We start from the raw sequence: 6694 nt of genomic DNA, 5'->3' as shown, positions 1-6694 counted from the left end.
AACGACGACTTTATATCACATCTTTTGAAGCCAAGTATTCTTCTTCTTTTTTGCCCAGCACTGCGCAATCACCATGGATTCAAATATCAACATGAATTTTGATTTTGTGCACCGTACGCTCGATCGTTCCAATGATGGCTCGCGGCCAGATACTCTCACGGAGGGTACCCGCAAAGCTACGAGGAGATGACACTTATGAACTGCTTGATATCCAAGAATTTTAAGCACTTCAAGCACGCATATTGGTGATGGAAACGAATTTTGCATCCCTAAATGAAAATTTCAGTAAATTATCCACTTTAGTGATACAGTTTATGCAACAGCAGGCCAAGGATCCTGTTGACACACACATGCATCAGCACGTAGCCGATCAGGAGCAGGGTCCTCCTGGTCATGGATAAGGTCAGTCTCTGGATTCTCTGCACTCTCTCACTTTTCGAAGGAGGTGGACGAGTTGTTGAAAAATAAAAAGCCACCAACTTTTAAGGGAGAGGACCGAGAGCGCAATAAGGATGCAGTGAATATCTTTCTTAGCAAAGTGGCACAAAATTCACACCTTACGGCGTACTCCGGATGAACTTAGAGTACTGTAGATAAGTCTGACTTTGAAAGGCAAGGCCTACAAATGGTGGATGTCTCTCAAGGAGAAGAATATCATACCACAGAGTTGGACAGCTTTTGAGGCTATGTTTAGAACCCACGAATGAGGCAGATAGAAATTGAATGGCTTGGGACACGTGTTCCATGCGCCAACACCCATCATTGCTTGAATATATCTCACACTATTGGGATGTTATCCTCAAGTTGTAAGGGTTAGACACCTTTCAACAAGTACGTGGGTTTATCCATGGTCTAACACCAGAGCTTAAGAATCACGTCAAGACTCAGGACCCTAAAACACTTGAGAAGGCCATAGTGAAAGCTTACATTCATGGTGATCCAAATGAGAAGAAATCACACAGTACTCACATGTCTACTAATACACATGGTACGCACATAGCATGGGCACAATAAAAGGAAATTTATAGTAGCCAACTCTGATGTAGCTAAAAAAATCCAAGGGGTCTCGAGGGCCTCTCTCTCCTGAGGAATTTGAGAAGGCTAAAAAGAGAAGTTATGTTTTCAATGCTTGGGAAGCGGCCATGGCAAAAAGGATTGTCCCAAGGGAAAATCTGTTGTTCAAGGCAAGAAGAAATCAGTGCACATGGTGCAGCTGTTGCCTCTTAAGTCTTCCTCACGTTTCTCCAAGATGGAGGTAACACACACCGAGGTGCTGCATGAATGTTGTATCACAGCTTCCATGTGGCAACAGACCTTCGATCCACATGAGTTAGTGTGTATGCACAGATCTCTTCAAGGGCACGAGGTGTGTATCTTGGTAGATGATGATGCTACTCACAATTTCATTAACTACGGATTAGTGAAGAGTGTTGGAATTAGGGTTGCAGAGAAACGCACACAGCTTGGAGAAGACGAAGGAAGCTCAAGGCACACAATAGAGAGTGTGTTACTTAGTGTGCAATGGAAAGATAGATAGCCCTAGAGTGATGGGCGTATATACAATGCACGGGGGAAAAAACCTCCTAAAGAGGGAAAAAATGCCCCGGCGGTCCTAGTGGTTCACACACATCACTACCACATGTATATGGTAACAAATCCCCCCTGGAGTGATGCGGTGAACGAGAGCTGGCACATGAGTAAAGGGAAGTGCCATGCCCTGAGGACAGGATCAGTCCACAAAGGGGAGTAAGCCCAAAGCTTTGCGGAAAGCTTCAAGCTTCTCACGAGACAATGCCTTTGTGAAAAGATCTGCAAGGTTGTCCTGTGTTGGCACATAAGCCAAGCTGATCTCTCCTGCTGAGAGCCTCTCCCTGACATAGTGGTAATGCACCTCAATGTGCTTTGTGCGAGCATGAAAAACTGGGTTCCTCGCAATTGCCAATGCGCTCTGACTGTCAGTGTAGATAGTGTTGGCAGTGTCATGTCCAACACCCAAATCAGCCATAAGGCGTTTGAGCCATACACACTCAACCGTAGCTGTGAAGACTGCCCTATACACAACCTCACAACTCGAAGTGGCCACAGTAGGTTGCTTCTTGCTCAACCATGATATACATGAACTGCCAAGCATGAAACAAAAACCACTTGTGGACACTCGCGTGTCAAAACAACCAGCCCAATCTGAGTCCGAAAAAGCATGTAAGTCTAGCGGCAATGATCCCCCCTTGGGATAAAACAAGCCAAGATGTAAAGTGCCACTAAGGTAGCGGAAAATCCTCTTAACAGCCTGCCAATACTTAGACCCTGGGCTATGCATAAATCTGCTGCCCTGTGAGACTGCAAACTGAATATCCGGCCTCGTGTTGCATACATAAATGAGGCAGTCAACAGCAGTTTGGTAAAGAGTGACATCAGCAGGATCGCCAGCATCATGTAGACTCAACTTCAAACCTGTTTCCATGGGAGTGGCAATAGGTTTGCAATCCTCAAGTCCAAACTTACATAGCAATGTCTCTATGTAACTTTTCTGACACAAGGCAATACCACCATCACACTGCTTAAACTGTATACCCAAATAATGATGCAACAACCCCAAATCTTTCATCTTGAAAGTAGCATTCAAATCAGCCTTAAATTTAGCAATATGTCTCTCATTTGGTCCAGTGATCAGCAAATCATCAACATAAAGAACCACAATGAGAAGTACATCACCCTCACGCTTTACATACAATGTGCTTTCTGTTGGACTATTACGAAAGCCTTGTTTGACCAAATGAGTGTCAGCTTTCTCATACCAAGCACGAGGAGATTGCTTCAACCCATACAAACGCTTGTTACATTTGCACACTTTGTCCTCTTGTCCTTTTATGACAAAACCGCGAGGCTGTGTTACATAAACTTCCTCAAATATGTCACCATTCAAGAAAGCAGTAACAATGTCTGATTGATGTACATCCCAACCAAAATGAGCTGCCAATGCACATAGAAAACGCACAGTAGTCATACGACAAGTGGGAGCAAAAGTCTCTTCATAATCTATGCCTTTTTGCTGTGCATAACCCTTTGCAACAAGTCGACCCTTATGGCGATCGATCTCACCATTCGGGTTGCGTTTCAACTTGTAAACCCATTTCCTACCAATGGCCTTTTTTGCCAGGAGGCAAATCACATAAAGTCCATGTGTCATTTTCTATAAGTGCATCATATTCTGATTGCATGGCAGCCATCCAATTTTCTGAATTTTGTGCTTCATCAAAAGATAGAGGCTCCTCAACATCATGTAAACTAGACACAGCCAAAGCATAACAATCTGATGCATAAGATGCATGACGAGAGCCTGAACGAGTACGACTAGACAAAGGTGCATCCAATTTACTATCACGCAAAGTGTGCACCAGCCATTTTGGCATACCTCTAGCCTGCTCATTTCAGCCCTTTCCTCATCAAGTACATCATGTACATCTGCATCAGTAATAGGCTGATCTAAAACATTTTCAGAAACCCCCATAGGCTGTACATTTGCCTCATTGGAACTTACATTCGTATTTCCACCACTGAAAAGAGGCAACAAAGTGTCATAAATGTCCTGTGAGCTTACATTACTGTCTCTAGTACATGACAGCAAGGGCTGAACAGAATCTTCCACAAACACTACATCCCGTGAAACCAAAATACGTTTTGTTTGCGGATGATACAACCTGTAACCTTTGCTTTCAGCACTATAACCAACAAAAATACATTTGACAGCCTTATCATCCAATTTTCTGCGCTGCACTTGTGGCACCAAAGCATATGCCAAAAAGCCAAAAACACGCATGTGCTCAATAGAAGGCTTTCTATCATGCCATGCTTCATATGGAGTAATAGACTGCAAAGCTTTTGTAGGACACCTGTTAAGTACATAAGTGGCACACATGATGGCCTCAAGCCAAAAAGAATGCGGTAAAGCTTGACTTTTGACCATACATCGTGCCATTTCCGTCAGTGACCTGTTTTTCCTCTCAGCAACACCATTTTGCTGAGGTGTATAAGGCATTGTACATTGGTGTTTTATCCCACGACTAGCCAGAAATGCATTAAATTCATGAGACATATACTCCCCCCTTCAATCGGAACGAAGGGTGCCCATAGTACATTTCGAGACATTTTCAGCCATAGCCAGAAATTGTTTGAAGCACATAAAAACTTTGGACTTCGCTTTAAGCGGAAATACCCATGCATGCCTGGAGTAATCATCAATGAAAGTCACGAAGTACAGGTAATTGCCCAAGGACGGAGTTTGCATGGGCCCACAAACATCACTATGCACAAGCTGCAACCTCCATGTGGCCCGAACTGAACCATCCTTTGGAAACTTAGAACGCTGCATCTTACCCAAAATACAGCCTTCACAAACATGTTTGATAGGTGCTTCAGGAGGCGGCAAAGAAGCAACCATATCAGATTTCTGCAAACGCAGCAAACTTGCAAAATTCAGATGACCAAAACGTGCATGCCAAAGTTTTGCATCTGAAATAGCCCTTGAATCTGCAACAGCATTTGCAAAATTTTTTCCACACTTTTCATACAAAGTGAGCTTATACAGCCCACAGCACAAAAGCCCAGATGCAACAATTTCATCACCAAAACTGAGATCATGAACTGTACATCTATCATCCACAAATTTGACTACAAGTCCAAGTCTAGAAAGTGCGGATACAGACAAGAGATTCTTCTTGATCCCAGGTACATAAAGTGCATCAACAAGTGTGAAAGAACTACCATTAGCAGCAGTAAGCACAATCTTTCCAACTCCTTGAACTGGATAAGAGGCATTGGCACAAGTGACTGAATTCCCATGAGGGATAGACTCGAGAGAGGTAAACAATTCACGATGTGAGGTAATGTGCTTTGTAGCACCACTGTCAAAATACCACACATGTGAATCTGCAGCAACTGACAAGCATGCATCATGGACAGTAGGATTGTAAGTGCACTCTGCACTAAACCCCCATTCTGCATCAACATCAACAACACAGTCTCCTTTCACAAAAGACTCAACAATGGCTGCATTTGTAGTGGAACCAGCATTTGCAATGGAACCACCCTCTTTCTTCTTAGCCTCTTTGGCCTTCAACTTAGGACACCACTTGATCAAGTGATCATTGGCTTTACAATAATGGCAACGCATCTTCTTTTTGCCCTTATCACCAGAATTGCCAGACGAAGTGCTGCCATCAGAAGCATTAGGAACAAAATTTTTGCTACTCGCAGCAGAACCATAAGACGTGGCTACATTACTGTTACCACCCTTTATTTGAGAAGCAATAAAAGCCTGTTCAACTGCACGCTGCCTAGTCCTGTTTTTTCTGGAAAGTGACTCTTGCAACAGCAATGTGCATAATGCATCAAACTTGACAACTTCAGGATTTCCTTGGGTCATAAGTCTCCAAGTACTAGCAAAAGTCTGGTAGGAATCTGGTAAGGCATCAAGAACAGTCTGCACAAGGGAACTATCTGAAATGACTTCACCTGCAGAAATAAGCAGCTCATTGATATCCTTGACACTAGCAAGGAAAGTGTCCATATCATCTTCCTCATGCATAATCTTCGACTCCAGCTCTTTACGCAGCAAAGCAATTTTAGTCTCATTGCGGCTTGCATAAAGACCTGCTAAAATATCCCAAGCCTGTTTTGCAGATTTTGCTGAACGGATGTGAGGAACAATGGTGCACTTCACAGACAACGCAATCAATGCATGAGCCTGTGCATCCTTAACATCCCAACGAGCTTGTTCTGCCATAGGCAAAACAACTCTAACAGCTGCAATCCTTGCAGCAAGACCTGCGACATCCTCAACATTGCCTACATCCTCAAAACCAGGACGTACATCAATGCCCTGCACAATGTTCCAGACACCCTTTGACACAATAACATGTTGCATCATATAAGCCCACATAGGGTAGTTGTCCCCATCCAACCTGTCCTCAGCAGCAAACATCTTGAACACATCTGTGTTGTTGTTGTCAGCCATGGTAAATGTTGCACCTGATGTGAAAACTGCCCGAAAATAGGAGAAATGGAGCGGGAACAACCTGTGCTATATAGCACAAACCGTAGAAGACTATAAGGCACCTATTATGCAGAAAACGGCACTGACAGAAATTCTGCACAAAATGACGAAATAGCATGTGCAGTACTGTCTGTAGTGGAAACGGAGGCCGAAATGAGCCCAAATCAAAATTCTGAGCAGACTAAGCTCTTTGAGCTTACCCAAAATATTTGTCGACCTGCGAACGCTCGCCAAAGCTCACTAAAATCGGAGAAAGTGAGCAAGCGTGTGCTGGAGCAGCTGGCGACTAAGCCTGGGAGGACGCGACCTACTCTGATACCAATTGTTGGAATTAGGGTTGCAGAGAAACGCACACAGCTTGGAGAAGACGAAGGAAGCTCAAGGCACACAAGAGAGAGTGTGTTACTTAGTGTGCAATGGAAAGATAGATAGCCCTAGAGTGATGGGCGTATATACAATGCACGGGGGAAAAAACCTCCTAAAGAGAGAAACAATGCCCCGGCGGTCCTAGTGTGTTCACACACATCACTACCACATGTATATGGTAACAAAAAGACTCAAATTGCCCCAAACTCCTAGTTCCCACCACTACAAGGTAGCAATGATGAACGGCTATGATGCCGAAGTATGGGATTCTCATGT

Source organism: Adiantum capillus-veneris, chromosome 27 (genome assembly GCF_014529385.1).
Source record: "Adiantum capillus-veneris isolate H3 chromosome 27, ASM1452938v2, whole genome shotgun sequence".
Lineage (NCBI taxonomy): Eukaryota > Viridiplantae > Streptophyta > Polypodiopsida > Polypodiales > Pteridaceae > Adiantum > Adiantum capillus-veneris.
This window is presented reverse-complemented; position numbering follows the sequence as displayed.